General features: G+C 22.3%; 1 protein-coding gene across 8 annotated transcripts in view; it reads left to right on the top strand.

Annotated features, from left to right (window-relative positions):
• The window catches only part of LOC129618446 (cytospin-A-like), a 124,029-nt gene that overhangs the window by 39,670 nt on the left and 71,214 nt on the right, over window positions 1-13,145 (top strand). The window lies entirely within an intron of this gene.

Genomic DNA, 13,145 nt, shown 5'->3' with positions numbered 1-13,145 from the left:
GTAAATACAATTCATAAATATTTTTTTTTTAATTACACTTTTCTTAAATACTTATACTTATTTAAAAAAAAATTATTTTTTTTTTTTATATCCATTATGTTCATTGAAAATACATAAGTAATTAAAAACAAAAAATAACTGAAAAAAAGAAAAAAAAAATTAGTCAAGACGGTTGATTATTACTTCAAAAACTCTCTTAAGTGTAAATTTAATGAGTGCTAAACGCTATATACATAATAAATGTATGTACATACTTATTTGATTTAAAAAAAAACAAAAGAAAAAAAGAAATGAAATACGAGTACAAGACATTTTTATAAATGTTTTTTTTTTTTCAAAAACCAAATAAAAAAGTTCATTTTTTTTTATGTTAAAAATTTATGATATCCGTGATAACTTGAATATTGCATAAATGTGTATATATACATATATACCTGTAGTAGCATAAATATGTTGATCTATTCAATTCAATTTCTAAGCATGATATTTAATTATGGGGTATTCTGTTAATGTGATTCCGGAATTTTGTAATAGATGTCGTTATTATATTACTATTCAAATTTTTTTTTTACAAAACAAACAGATCTTTGAATTTCACATATTAAGTACTTAAAGAATTCTGTGTCGAAATATTTTTAATATGGCTAGATTTTAAATAGAGTAACAATAGATTTATATTATAAGCAGTACTTGGTTTTTGCAATTGTGAGCAATTATACAAGTGTACACTGTTTGCAATTGTATGTGAATACTTTCTAGTAAGCAACCCCTCAGCAAGGACAAATAATATTTATTAAACAAACAGTTTTCTTAATATTTATTAAGAAAACAAATTAAGTATACATGATTTTGTAGTTATTTTAGCTTACATGAATATTTAAGTAAAGTGTAAACAGATTTGAAGTAATTTTAGAAAATACCGTTTAATTCATAATAGGTTGAGCTTCTCTCTAGTAATTTCAACAGAGGAGATTTTGACAATGGAAGATCACAGGCTGGTTTGCAATTCAAAAACAGACTGGATTCAAATATTTGGTTTAAGTTTTTTAAAGATGAAACATTTTTATTTTGAAAATCATTACAATTTTGTTCGACGATAAAATTATTTGCCAAAAAAACAGAAATTCTTTCAATCATCCTTGAATTGTAAATTATCCGCGAGATGGCTCACAATTTCAAATAGCCACGGATTTTCAAATAATCATTTCATTGGTAAAATAATGAACAAATTTATTAATATTTATCCTATACACGGTTGTAATAACTTTTATAAAATGCAATTTTATAACATTCTCTTGTCTTTTTCTTTTTTCTCATCTGAAATATAATTTTTGATTGATTGACATGGTAGAATGAGTTGACTATTTATTTTTATTTATAACTAATATATTGTATTTTTTATTTCTCCATTTTTTTTTTCTGAATTTAATTCATAATTATTATGCTTTCACTTATTTCTTTTTTTTTAGTCTTTTAACTACTTGTATGGTTGCCATTTAATTTTTTTTTTCTACCATATTTTAAAATTGATACATAACCTAACTTAAATATTTTTATTGTTCAATAAGTTCATAGTTTTACGTGTTTTAAATTAGTTACTTATTTGAACTTATCTAAAATTTATTGTTCATTTCAATCAGTTGATTGTACTTTCGATTGTTTTTGTTTTCCTTGTATTGCATTATAATTAACAAAATGAAATATGTAATGGTAAAAAGGCAAGAAAGAAAAAATATTATTAGTTATTTATTGTGTATTATTAATGATTATACTTATAGGTACCCAAGATAATATTATGTAAAGGAATTGAAAATTACTTATGATGTACATAAATAAATATGCAATATTATCATAAAAAATATTAATGTATCCGGCTTAGAGTTTAGATTTTTTTAATACAATTTTTAAAAATACATATGTACGTATACATTATAACTAGAAGCCTTGTTGAAAATCAAATGAAAATCTATAAATCATAAGATTTAAAGTCGCATGTCTTATGATTCATAAAAATTTGTTATTTAATCAGTTTGATTTGATAATTGAAGTTAGTTTGAAGAGTTTTGTATTGTTATAATTGAGTATTTGATAGATGTAGCCTCTTGTTTGTGATACTAATCGTAATTTATTAAAAAATGTCATTAACTGAATTGCTTATTAGTTTTAATTATACAAAATCATTAAGAATAAATAAGTAATCATTCAAAAATTAGTAGAGACAATTGAAAAAGAGTAATTAAAGTAGCTTGCTGCGTTTAACTAAGGATTTTTTTTTTCTAAAATTTTGCAATAATAGACTAAGTACAACTTAAAATGCAATCTTATAAGTATATCAAGAGATTTTAAAATTTATTTTCCTTATAAAAGTTTAAGCCATCTACCGGAATAAATGTGCGTAACCATTTTTCTCAACTATTCTCACATACCTCTCAGATTTGGGATATTTGGGAGTATTATACAAATGTTGGGGTATTTGAGAGTATTATATAAATGACATAAAATATAATATCATAAAAGAAATGTAGCACCTATTGTATGTAGCATGTTAGACATAAATTGTGCATAGTAATATCAAATGTTTTATGAAGAAAAAAAAAAGATTTTCATTTACAAATCTCAATTTTAATTTAGTGTTATCTCATTTAATTATCTATTTATTTAAATTAAATCCCAAAATTTTGTAATCAAATATTAATGAAAAACACAAAAAAAAAAAATACAACAAATCTTTTAATTTTAATAAAATTTTACATGATTGTCACCAATGTCGTAAATCTCTTTTAAGTCAAACCGTCTACTAAACTTCTTATCTGGAATTATTTGACAATTCATTTCTTATTTTTCAATTTGATTTTAACTATTTTTTATTGTTTGTTTTAATTTTTCCAATTTACATATATTTTTTTTTAATGGAAATTTAAATAAAAATTTTAGACCAGTTTTATCTTTTTATAAAATGAAAAAAGAAAGAAACATTAAATATTTTGTTTTTGTTTCTCTTGTTGTCAAACTTAAACATAAACTGGATCAGCAGACAACAAAACAAAACGCAAATGAAATGAAATTTCATTTAGGTTTTCTTTCTTTCATTTCATTTTTTTTTTTTTTTTGAGATGTTATTTAACACCTTTTCTCTTCTTCGACATTAATGAAAGCACAAGATGAGTGTTACAAATTTTACACAAAAATATTTTCAACTTTCAAACTCTTTTTTTTTTCTTTAATAAAATGTTTAAAAGAGAGAAAGATAAAATTAAAATAAAAAAAAAATTCATTATTTCTATTTGATTTTTTTTCTTTTTTGTCTAAAGAAAATTATTTATTCCTTTACCTTTTTAAGTTAATTTTTATTTAAAAATGTATTTTAAAAGAAATTTTGTAATGCGTGTCTGTTCAATAATATTTGTACTATACACAGAGGAAAATTCACCTTACAATTGTCTATAAACATTTAATAATAATGAAAATTTGGTTAGAAAAAAATGGCTAACTTTTTTTTAATAACATTTTGCACTACTTACATTTGCAATTTCTCACTAAACATTGTTTGATGGGAACGTTTAATAAATTTAAATAATCGTCACCTGTGTTGTCAGTTTTTGACAAATGATAAATTTGGGAACACTGCGGTTTAATTTACTTAATAAAAAAGAGTAAATATTTGATAATGTTTTATAAATAGAATAATTTTTGTATAGAAATTTTATTAAGCAGGCTCAAAAATTAAGCTTACAAATTCAAATTTCAAAATTTTTTTTTTGACATTTATTTGTAATATGAAAAAATTATAGCCATATATCGAGATAAATTTGCTCAACCAACTTTTAATTATTTTTGTAATTTCGATTCCGGTAGCTTGGAGTTAATAAACCAGTGTTATTGTTAACAAACCAATGCTATAAATTCTTAATTATAAGCCAATTAGTTTCTATTCTCAAATGAATTTAAGTATACGTATGTCGAATTAGAAATTAAAATTTGTTTATTGTAAATAAATTAATTATTAAAATAAATTTCTTCTATTATAACTACAATACTACAACTAGAATAATTACTGTTATTCTAAATTATACTACAACAGCTAGATAGACAATTTAGAATAATAGTAATAAAATGAAATCTATCCTAATTTATTAAAATTTACAGATACAGCTAATTTCATTTAGTAAATTGTTTAAACAATTTTTATTAATTGTTTTGTACACTAAATATTTTGTATATCTCATGGTTTAGCATTGCAAAATACAAAATCATTTCGAATTAATAATTGTTGCATATTTATAATTAAACATACCAAAAAAAAAAAAATAAAGTCATTTTATAAATTATTTATTAATTTGATGATAAATTGAAGAAGGGCGTTTTTTCTTATCTCCTAAAAAACACAATTAAACCCAATTATATCGAATTATAATTAATGAATTACAATAGTTTTTTTTTTTATTTATTTTGCAAAAATATTCATTTCAAAACATTATTCATACAATCATTATAAGTATTTTCTAAATTTAAAAGAAATAAATTCTTAATAAGTAATTACTTTAAGATATTAAAAAAAAAGAAGATGCTAAGATCTACATATATAAACTGATACATGAGATTTTATTTTTAAACTAAACGAGTAATTTAAAAAAATAATTTTTTGTTTTTACCACTTACTCATAAGAATTTTATTGAATTATTTAATTTTTTACCGTTTTTTTCTTTATTTTATTTTTTACTGTTAAAATTCATAATTATTCTTTTCCGTTTAGCAATTTATTCAAGCTTGAATATACATACATATATGTAGGTATGTATATTGTAAGTGAACATGCAAGTAAACTTACATAAGAATTTAAGTATATAGAATTTATTTCATAAGAGAAAGAACGGTACTTTTTTTCTTTAATTTTAAATTATTATGGAATTTTATGAAATTTCTTAAGAAAAATTACTAAACTATGTATATATACTTAATTAAAAAAAAAATTTTTTATAATTAAGTATTTCACATTATTTATAATTGAAAATTTCAGTAATTTTTTTTCTGTGTAAGTATATAGCGTTATACTTAATGTTCATTATTACTCTCTTAAACAGTTTTAAACCTTAAAATTAAATTAAGAATAAACACTGCTATAACAGTAATAATTACTGTAAATGAATTATTGTTTCAAGGTCACATAGGTTATAATTCTAATTTTCTATTTATGTACTAAGTTAGTATTTTAAAATAGATTTTCCATAAAATAAACTAAAAAATTTGAAGTATTTTCTATTATCAATTTGAATTGGGCAGGTACGTTACTTTTACTGTGTACTGTTATAAGTACTGGTATAAGTATACCAGTTAAGTATGTATTTACTTGAGAAAATGAGTTCAAATGGGACTTCTCATGTTCTTTAATTAATTTGTTACTTAATTTATTTACAAAAAAGCCATAATGTAATAAAATTTTTTGTATATTTTTTTAATAAATTCAAGTTAACTATCGGTTTTTTACAAAAATTTTTAGTAAAGTAGAATTTTGTTTACGGAATTAGAGCCAGAATCGCTAAAAATTAAAAATTAAAATAAAATTTTAAATTTTAATTAAAATAGAATTTTCTTTAATGAATTTAGAACCAGAATTGCTTTAATTCTATTTAGAACAGTTTACATATAGATTTAATTTTTTTAGTCATACATTTACCTAGACTTAAATTTTATGAATATTTAATTATTAAGAATTATTGATAATGAAAATTGCCTGATTTAAAATATGTATAGTGTACTCAAATAGTTCATGTATATTTTTGATTTCTGATTTCTGAGTACGTATTTGTAATTAATTTATTATCTATCTAAATTAACTAAAGATTTCTTTATCAGCACGAAATTTCCAGTAAAATTAGAAATAGATAACGTTATTTGTAATTGTTATTTAAGATATTTATAGGATAATAAAATGAATGTGCCTATTAGATTAACACAGTTTTATGCTTCTTTCGTCATTATTATGAAATTTATTACGAATATTATGAAATTTTCCAAATATACTATATATGAAATCACATGATTGTGTTGTGAGCTCACGTTGAATTTACTGTAAAAACAAAAATACTTACTGTGATTTCAACAAATTAATTGTTGCCTTAAACCCATATTCTGTTAGTCGAATCAATTGACGTAATGGATTATTCAAAAATATTGTAATTTCCTGAAAAAAATCAATTCCTAATTTGAAATTCTATATCGAAAAACAAAATTCTTCCAATAATATCCAATTACCTCAAGTGATACAACTAACAGAATACGGAAATCAATGTTTCAGTGTAACTCATTACTTACCTGTACTATTAAATTAAATTTTATTTATAAACCATAATTGGTGAATTTGAAATGAATATTTTAATATTAATAATTTCAACAATTTGAGATACAAAAAATCTCAAGAATTAATTTTTAATATTGTTTTCTGACAATTTGTAATACGGATAAATCTTTTACCTTTAATTTTAATAATGTACCTTTCTCTCTTTTTTAATATTCCATTCATTTAATTTATTTGTACCAGTAGGGAAACCTATTAAATCCAACAACAAAAAAAAAAAAAACCTTAAAGTGATGACGAGTTATAAATGAAAATAAAAAGTTATTGCTGTTTGGAACAAAAAAAAAAAAAAAAAGATGAAAAATTCAACTGAAAAGAAGTGAAGAAATGAAAAAAAAAAGTGAAAGCCTTTAATTGCCGAAGGGCTAAAAAAAAAATTCATTTTTTATGGTTTTTATAGGAATTTCTTATTTTCATTTTTTTTTTTTTAATTTTAAGTATAAAATTTTGATTATTTTATACACGATTTAATTTTTATTTTGATTTTTCTTAATCTTAAAAATAAAATTTATAATGCAATTTGTCCTAAATTTTGGACAAACAACCTATTAAAAGACACAAAAAGAAAACAAAACCGAAAAATTTTTTATCATTTTAAAAAAATTTTTTATAAAAAATCTAATGGAATTTAAAATAATATTAAATGTAAACGAGACAAGTCTAAACGAATAAATAAATAAAGTGGGGGGGGGGGGGGGGAAATTCTGTGCGGAGAGAAAAGAGAAGCATCATAAAAAATACTCAATATTTGAGTTGAAAAATCCCTTTAAAATCTATTTTTAAATTTATTTTCGTCTACGTTAATTTTTTTTTTTCAAATAATATAGGTAATTTAAGTTAACTTTGAATTCTAGGCCTTACGTACCTTATTTCTTATAAGACATCAAATTGAAAATTATTGATATCTATCACTACTATGGGTACATTAAAGCAGCGACTCTCAATGGGGGTATCGTGACCCCAATTGCAGCCTAGTCGGGTGCAGTATAAAAATGGTCGCGCAATAATCAAAATTTAAAATTGAATAAGTTTTCAATTTGACTAATTCGATATGGAAGCAAGAGTAGATAAAAGTTGGTTTAGGAGCATGAACATGAACATAAATGCCATTAAGACTTTAAATCTAAATATAAAATATAAATGTATTATTAAGTAGTATTATATATTTTAATAAAATAATTGGGTCCCGAAATCGTTGCCCATTAATTTTTGTGGTTGTGTTGTCATTGATTTTGAGAAACGCTGTATTAGAATATATTCATGTCAATATTTAGTTAGATACCCAATAAATAACATTATTTTAAATTCCTATACATACTTAGTTATCGTTTATCTTTAGTCGTTCTTTTCAGGTAAAAAAAATTTAAATGTATGTATAAAACTTTTCTAAATATTTTTCTACTTTTAGGTACAAATATAGATTAAAGTACATACAATACAATGTCATCTATACACCTTTTAATTACTAAGGTGTACAAATTAAAAGAAAAATAAAAGAAAAATGACTCATTGCGATTATTTTTAATAGCAATGTATATTTGTAGAACGAGACGACCAAACCAACAAAAGTATTTTTTTTTTTAAGAAAATGACAAAAAAAAACAATAAGAAGACAGAGGCGCCTTTTATGACATTAAAAATACGTACTGAAATTTGTTTATTCTATAATCTTATACTATTTTTTTATAAGTATGTATATGTGTGCATTGCATACGTGTGTGTATATGTGTTTACATTTATAATAGATACATTATTATTACTGACTGTTTTTGTTTACACAATTATTTTACCTTATTTTTTATTTGTTTGCTTTTTTTTTTTGTTGATGAAATTAAAAGTCGTGAGTTGTGTTTGTAGGTTAAAAAACAAACAATAATAAAAATTAAAATAAATTGTTTTTTTTTTTTAATAAAATTGAGCAGTACATTATTGTTTATGTGACATGATAGCATCTTTTTGATATACAAAGTTGAATTTTTAAAATTCTTCTTCTTATAATTAAAAGGTTAATCAATATTAACTTAATGACTGAAGTCCATCTCCATGTAAAGTTGAAAAGAGAGCAAGTGTGATTTTCCGCGGCGAAATTTCAGAATTCATATAAAATACACATATTTAAATGGGATTGACCAGAATCAATTGAAATTATCGCCGGTGACAAAATTTATAATTAATTTTTTTATTTATTTATTTTTCACTTAAATCGTATTTCACGTCTTCCAATTTCCTTTGACATTGTCTGCGCCCAAGTATGTGTGACGTAATATGCAAAATACTGTTAAGTTTATTTTGCCCGTTCTTGTTCTGGATTAACAAAAAATAAATCATACGCCTTTGGCGTTCACCGCTTTGATTCTGTTTTTACAGTAAAACAGAGAGTGTGCCTGGAAAGAATTTTATTACAATCATAGTAATATATTCCGATAGATGGCCTGTTGCTCTCTAGGAAGATGTCAAATCTTTGAAATTTAAATTCCTGAAGCAATAGTTTTCACTTTTGTATAACAAAATTTCAGTACATCACCCTGTAATACAAAAGTTGTATGATATAAAATAAAATTAATGTCAAAGTATAACATTACCTTAAATAACTAAAATATCTGGTGTCATTTTATGAAAAGCTCTGCTAAATACATCTTTTATTACAAAAATTACAAAATTATAAAATATTTTGTAAGATAAGTAGTTGATTGTTATGGATGTGTGTGTGTAAAAATTAAATCATGTATATGGTAAACAATAGTATAATTTAAATTATTTCTTAACCTAAATTAGATTTACCTTTAATTAAAATACTTATTTAATCTAACCTAGTTCTTTATATTTAAAAAAGAAATTATTCTCATTAACATTCCTTAAAAATATTTCCTCATTCATATTTGTTATATTTCTTATTCATAACGTTATTGTTACAAAAAAAATTCCTCATCATTTTGCAATTAACTTAATTCAAATTATATTTAAAAGGTACCTAGGTATATAAATAAAATGTTTGTAATTAAAAATGTTAGTACGTATATGTTATGTATGTGAAAATTATGATGTTTTTTCATGATATATTAAAATGTATCATTGCTGGTATAACAGTTAACATCCTCGAGCAATTAGTTTTTCTTATTGTTTAATTCCTTATAAATGTAATGTGATTCTTGTTCTCCTAAAACTAATTAAAATTAAACACGCATATAAGCATTGAATTAATTAAAACAAAATGAAATCATTAAAGTTTAGTTATGAGTAGGCTAAAGGTAACTGAGGATGGTAGACGAAATTTACTTTTGTTATACTCACATACACATAGAAATTGAAAATTTGTAAAAATAATTAAAATTTAGAAATTGAACATTTTTATTCAATTAAGAAATCTCATTAAAAAAATGCTTGGGTTCAAAGTTGTAGTGATTTTCTGCTAATCTTCTTCATAATTTCAATTTTTGACTGGCAAATTTCTTCACAATTTTATTTCGAAATTTCAACTGATAACGTACTTATAAGAATTCTTGTTATTTATTCATAAATTATTTCAATTGCTTGTACGCAACTTGCTTGTTGTACACACCCTAAATTATAAGAAATCGGTAAGCATTTCTTCGAATATTATAGGTTCAAAACCTTACTACATATTGTCAAATATAATCCCAAAATGATAATATTTTTCTGCTTTCTAAAAATTTTTCTTTAAGTAAAAAACTGGCTATTTGCTAGCTCATATGTGGTGCATACATGATAAGCACATGTTTTCAATATCATTTTTACATATGTATTTTCCTAAAAAAAACTTACCGCAATAAATTTTAGTCTCATATTTGTGTTTATATTTTCCTATATGCTTTGGTACCCAAAAAGTGTGAAAACATGTTAAAAATAAGAAAATTTTATAAAAATGAATTCGATTGTTTTTGTTTCTTAAAAAACAAATTACTTATATAGATGATTTGATATTTTCAAATATTATTAAAATTTTCGTATTAAAATATTGTGAGAAAACGAAAATTTTTACAGCTTAGGGCTATATAATCATAGTCATTCTAGAAATATTGCTATTTTCACATACATGTGTATGTGTACTTACATACTTATCAAAAAAAATAGAAAAATTTAAGTATACTCGTATGTAGCATGAAAATTTGCAGTATTTTGTGAATTTGCAGTATATGCAGTAACAAATCATACAATACCATACTAATACTTAATAAATTATACTACTTAATAATTGTTAAGTATTTAAGTATCTTTTATATTATTTTATTATTTGAAATTATAATTGAATATATTCTGTAAATTTATTCTATATTTAATTAATTAAAAATAAAGATAATGACAATCAATTTCCGTATAACAAGTATTTTCCCTCTCGAATATCAATTGTTCTTTTTTTTTATAGATTTCTATTTAATATTACTTTAATTGAATAATATTTAATTAAATAAATTAAATAGAATTATTATTTCATGATATTATAAAATTCTATATTTACTATTGTGAATAATGATGAAATGTCACAATACATTGACGTTGACATTACGTGTTAACGTATACCGCATATTTGAGATAAATTTCCTAGTAAAAATTGAATTTTTTTCTAATTGTTTTAAATTTATAAATTAAATGTTCCCAATTAAGTAGTATTATTTAAACAAGAATTTTTATAAAAATGGAAGAAAATTTAATTAATTTATATATTGTATGTAAGTGTATAGGTTTATGTATGCGCTATGAATCATTATACTTTGCGGGTTCTAATTGAATGAACACATTTTGTAAATTTTTGTATTTAAAATCCTTTGCTTTTAAAATCGAAAAATTGTAAAATAAACATGATGATTTTTAGAAATTTTAATTAAGTATAATGGTAAATACTGGTATAAGATACCAATTACAAAAATATAGGTATACGTATATATACATAAGACACCATGTATAAGTATATAAGAAACCAAGTTTAATAATAATTCTTAAAGGCATTCAAATAATTTTTTTTTTCTTATATTAAAATTAAATAATTGAGGCAAACAAAATTCTATCATAATATTAAGTTGTCTTACTTGTTTTTTCTTAAAAAATTTTCAAATTTAATTGAAGTGTTTCATAGGTATGTCCATAGGTAAGGTATAACTTTACCTTCCTAGTTACTACCTATGCCTTCAAGCTTCTTTATTTCAACTTTAATTTTGGTTTTTTTTTTTCAATTTTAAAGTACGAATAATTATTAATGCCTTTAAAATGCGCTTATAAACATTTATATGTATATATGCATATATGCACATACACGTATATCTAGGTATTGAATAATATTGCGAATGTTATTTGCTTTTAAAGTTTCTCATATTTTCACACTCTCATGCACATACATACATACATACATACCTTAATATTAAATTCGTGGCGGCGACTTTTATTATTTATTAATCTGCGACGATAATTATATTATAGGTATATATCTAGTACTTTATATGCATGTATGTATGTACATAATATATTAATACCGCAATATCAATTACAGGTTACTTCAGAAATTATAAATACAAGACGAAAAAATTGAAATATTTATAATTATTATGTATAAAAAAAACACGTTCAAGTGTGCATATTCAAATTTTTTGTTATACATACTAAAAATATAGAGAATATACAGAGTAATATACAGAATGTTTAAGAATTGTTGAACTTCTTGAAGGTCCGAAACAAGACCATATATTCCACTAACTACTTTTAATTTTGCTTTTTTGAATTTTTTAAAAAAAAGCACATTTTTATTAATAATTAGTATTTAGATCCTTTATGCAACAGAAACTTAGCAAATTTTTTGATTAATTGATTAAAAACTGTAAAAAGTACAAGAGGACCCAGGAAACACCAATATTTCGCATAAGACCACATAAGTTTGGAGCACAAATTTTCGTAAATAACATGTCTCTAAAACAAAAACCTATTGTCGAATTTCGGACACCCTGTAAATGTATTATTTTTATTTATGTAGCTATATTTATAATTGTAAAATATAATTATAGGTACTCGAACCTTGCAAGATATATATAGACAATTATTTAAATTGTAAAAGGGAAGGGACAAAAAAAAATATATTTGTAAGCAGTTATTGTTAACCAATTTGGTAAAATGAAAATGAGAAGAAAAAATCTTTTACATGGTTTAATAATTTTTTTAACTTGTAAAGTTATTAATAATTTTTTTTTTGAATTATGTATTAAAAAAAATGTTTTTAATATTTTAATATCTTTATCTTGAATATTTATTTTTAACACCTTTTAAAATCTCATATTATCTGAATTTGCATACAATTATACAAAAACACACACAAATTAATTTGGAGTTTAAATAATAATTGTAATTGCATATTATACGTAAATAATGTTTGCATTCACATATATACTTATATATATATATATATATATACATATCACAGTGACGTTTATCAATATACCTTATATACAATAATAAATCACATAAAATCGTGACAAAAAAATAAAATTGGCATAAAAATACTGAAACAAAAAAAAAAATATGGAAAATTATTAAATTTCATAGTCTATTTACAATTTAATTTACCTTTACCTTATGGCAAAATAGAAATTATATACATATACATACATATGTAAGCATGTATATATAAGGTAGTTTATACGCTTATTCAAAAAATGTTATACTAGAATTGTTGTTTTTATTTTTAATACATTGGATAATCTCTGTGTATGCTCCTCTTAGTGTACAGTACTTACTCATATACTTAGGATAGAAAATCCTTGACCAATATTTTTCCAACTATAGAAA

This window comes from Condylostylus longicornis, unplaced genomic scaffold, assembly GCF_029603195.1.
Source record: "Condylostylus longicornis isolate FDR11 unplaced genomic scaffold, ASM2960319v2 ptg000006l, whole genome shotgun sequence".
Taxonomy (NCBI): Eukaryota; Metazoa; Arthropoda; class Insecta; order Diptera; family Dolichopodidae; genus Condylostylus; species Condylostylus longicornis.
The sequence above is the reverse complement of the archived record's forward strand: the minus strand, read 5'-3'. Positions and strand labels throughout refer to the sequence as shown.